This window comes from Anguilla rostrata, chromosome 15 (assembly GCF_018555375.3).
Source record: "Anguilla rostrata isolate EN2019 chromosome 15, ASM1855537v3, whole genome shotgun sequence".
NCBI lineage: Eukaryota > Metazoa > Chordata > Actinopteri > Anguilliformes > Anguillidae > Anguilla > Anguilla rostrata.
The window spans coordinates 11,199,148-11,203,397 of NC_057947.1; positions in this window are offsets into that span (position 1 = coordinate 11,199,148).

The following is a 4,250-nucleotide window of genomic DNA, read 5'->3' on the forward strand; positions in this document are numbered from 1 at the left end:
AAGCCAAAACAAAAAAGTGGTGGTGATGACAACGGTAAATTGAAGATGATGATGAAAAGTTTAATTGATAAAAAATAATTATCTAAAAGGGTAATAAAAAAAGGAAGAAATGTTTAAAACAAAACGTCTAAAATTCTAAATTTGTCCAGACTTAATTAAACGCACAAACCCATAATAGATTGTTAAATAGCCTACTTTAAATAAAATTAAAACAAAATCAGTGTCAAAATAGTTTTTGTTCATGACAACACAAATAAAACTGAGAACTTTTAGTATGCACTTTGCTTTTGCATTGCTCTTAAAAACCATTTAAGGCAATGCAAAGGCAGAGTGCAGTAACTACATTTTGGGGTTAAAGGTCAAAACAGCCATCATGGTTTTTGGGCATAAAATTTTCCTCATGAAACATGTACAATTAGTGCAATATCACTGGAAATACCTATAACACATTTGGCTGGCCAGTTAAAATACTTTAAAGCCATTTTTCTCAGTTTTACCCTTTGCGTAGTTACTGCAGTTAGGCTTTGTCGGGCAGTATAGTATAGTATAGTATAGTATAGTATAGTATAGTATAGTATGCCCATATTATAATATAGTCTCATGTGTGGCATGCCTCTGTTATTATGTATAATGATGATAAGCTTAAATGACTGTATTGCTGGTGATCTGCCAGTGAACCGTTTGATGAACATAAATGAGGCTTTTGGTTTTTTTAGAGGCAGACAGAATAGGAGAGGTTAGATAAATTCATTCTACCTTTAGGGTGTGCTAAAGTAACGTATGAAATGTGCCTGCAGTTAATGTGTTTCTGCAATATGGTCCCTTGGTCAGATGAGACCAGGGAGACGTGGAATACCCCTGTGAGTGATATGAATTGTTCCAGGGTAACATCAGTGTTCAGAAACTCTTAACTCTGTGACACCAGCACCACTAGCTGCAGCTGGCTGTCTGATACTGACCCATCCCTGAGTTATGATGAGGCTTATTACACTGCACACACACACACACACACACACACACATAAACACACAAGCTACCCACACACACATAATCACACAAGCTACACACACACACACACACACACACACACACACACAAGCACATACGCACACAGATACACACACACACACACACATAAACACACAAGCTACACACACACACACAAACACACAACCTACACACACATACAGGCACACACACACATAACACACACACACACACATACACACCACACACACACAACACATAACACACACACACACACACACACACACACACACACACACACACACACACACACACACACACATAACACACACACACACACACATAACACACACACACACACACACACACATAACACACACACACACACACAGTTCTTACTCCATGTTAGTCCCAGCCCCAGTGAACAGCATGGGCAGGGTCTGGTCCACAGCGCACATAACTGCAGAACGCGCTCCAGCGCCTCATGTGCGCGCGTCACCTGTGAGACGCGTGCGCCGGCTTGCACGGGACGCCGCTCACAGAACGCGCCACACCTTCCGCCTCTGCTGCGGCTCCGGCCGAATCCCCCCTCCCTGCCGCGCGCCTTTCGTTTGCACTCTCACATCCTGCGAAGCGTGAGAACACCCGCTTCCAGCTGCTCCGCCTCAGCGGGGAGCTCGATGGGGGATGAAACGCTGATGACAGCGGACCGGGCCGCGGTGTTTTGATGGTTTCTGCGCCGCGTGGACGGTATCAGGTACCCCCCCACCTCGCTACCCCCTCCGCAGGGGGGCGGGAAGGGCTCCAAACCGCCGCGAAACGCCGCTCCTAACCGTCAGCGGCCCGATCCTGGCGGAAGTCGTGTTTTTGGCAGCCGCCCTCCGCACAGGCCTCTCCTGTTACCCGTCCCCCTTTCGGGAGCTTATCGGGGCTCCCATCTAACGCCACGGCCAATCGGGGAAGCTGTCCTGCTTCTGCGACTCGCAGCGAAGCCTCTAATCTCGCTCCACCTCAGCAGAACCACAGGTTCCCTGTGGCTAAGAGCATAGCGACCGCACGTTAAGGCGGCACTTTAACGCAGAACGATCTGCGCATGAAACGCCATTCGCCATCCGCTGAGGGTCGGTGTCGTTAGAGTAAGTCCACCTTAAGTCCCTGAGAAGAGCACGGCTGCCGTCGGGCGGATTTCTTCTCTCGAACCGGTCAGCGCTTCATCCTTCGTCTCTGAGGCCTAATTTTTACCGTCCGTCCGTTTATCTGTCTGTCTGCCTGTACAGCCTCCCGCTCCCCTCCGCCTGCTCGTCCCGCCCAGCCCGATCGCGGCCCGGGACGCCTGAACAGCCTGTCCCTTCCGATTCGGGCGCGTGGCGTCCACGAGCAGCACCCGCCATTTCATCTGCAGGGCTTTAAGGGTTAAAAAAAAAGAAGAAAAAAAAGAAATATAAAATGAATGAATATAAAGCCCAGTAAACGTGGGTGTTCTTGACGGAGAGGTGGGCCCATGTTATTCATCCCGAGCCTTTGCTCCGTTGCAAACCCGGGGATTTCAGAGTGAGTTATGAGGAGGCCGCGGCTGCTTGCGCAACTCGGCCTGCCCGGCCGTGAAGGAGCCGGGTTCCACCGCGAGAGCGAAGCGGGCGTCGGCGTTTCCGCGCGGGAGTCACGGAGAGGCCAGCGGAGGAGCCGCTCTGGAGGTCGGGCCCGCGGCGGGAACCTGGTGAGTCACTCGCCACATATCGAATCTCACGGGCGCGGCGTCGGACGCGCAACTTGACTCAGTCGGTACTCACGGTCAGGTCTGTATTCGAGTAATGCTTCTGTAAATGAAGCATTACTAAATGCTTCATTTACAAAATAATGACCAGAGCAGCATACCTGTCCACCAACCACCTAATCTGCATTCCTATTGCCTCTTCCCATAAAGTACACCCCCCCTCCTCCCACCCAACCCGCCCCCCCCCCCCACACACACACACACAAGCGAGCTCTGCCGCGGTGCAGCCTCTCGGTACAGACCTGAATAAACAAACAGAAACACAGGCTGTTTTCTTCTTGATTGCGAGCACCCGACCTTCGGTGCTTCATCCCTTAATTTGTTCCCTCGTTCGGTCTAAATGATATACACCCACACAGAGAGAGGGGACCCTCTGTAATTTAGTTGTCCGGGAGGCAGGATCCTCAATTTACTGCCCGCGTCTGATTTTTAATTTTCTCATCTGCAGGACAGCTGCGGAACACACAGACTCCGCGGGCCTGTCCCGCTCGCCCCAGACGGACGCAGCCGTCGTAAACAGAGGAGACGGATTCGATTCGCTCTGCGCCCTTCAGTTCCGATGCTCCCAGCGGCTGATTCCACACAGAAACAAACAGAGCCGAATACAGACAGGAAGCGCCACGTCCCAGAGACTCAGTAAGAAGGCCTAAATAAACAGTTGCATACATTTCCGATAATGCACAGAGATAGAGCGATTAACACAGTCAGTTCCATGGAGTGTGCAGCACAGCCAATGGGGGGCAACTCTGCAGCTGGGAAACTTAACACTGAATGAGTAACACTGACACTGTTCCAGGCTACACCCTGGTGGGGGGCTGGGGGGTGGGTGATAGTGGGCAGTCATTTGTTTAAGCTGTTTGCTTGTTTTCACTGCCAGTGAACATAACACACTGCACTACGGGAATAAAAAAGACAGGCAGAATAAAAGAAACAGCTGGACACTGACTGATATCTGCAGGTCATTCCGCTGGACTGTGGTCTCATCAACTACATGTCCCATAAGGCCGAGTCCCAGCAGCTGGACAGTTGTAACATCTGATTTTTCACTCAGTAATAAATCATGTTTCAACTGAGCAAAGCATCTCCTTTTATTGAGTTGTGTAGAGTCATGCGTGATTTCATATAATGGCTTAATATTACCAGTGTATTCTTCCTTACATGCCATAGCAAAAAAAAAAAACATAGAAGAGACACTGTGGGAAAGACTGTCGAAAAAAGCTTAACCGTTCCTTTCAGTGCACAGTGTAATATTCAGGCCACAGAAAACCTAAACCTAATTATAAAACCTAAACCTAAATCTTAATCAAAAACCTAAACCTAAACCTAAATCTAAAGCTAAAATTAAAAAACCTAAGTCTAATTATAACCAACTAACTAATCAAAACGTAAACCTAAACCTAACCAATTAAAATAATCTGATCTAAACATAAATCTAAATATAAATCTTAGCAGTAAAAAGCTCTTGAATGGTGCAGCGTTTCACGTGCAG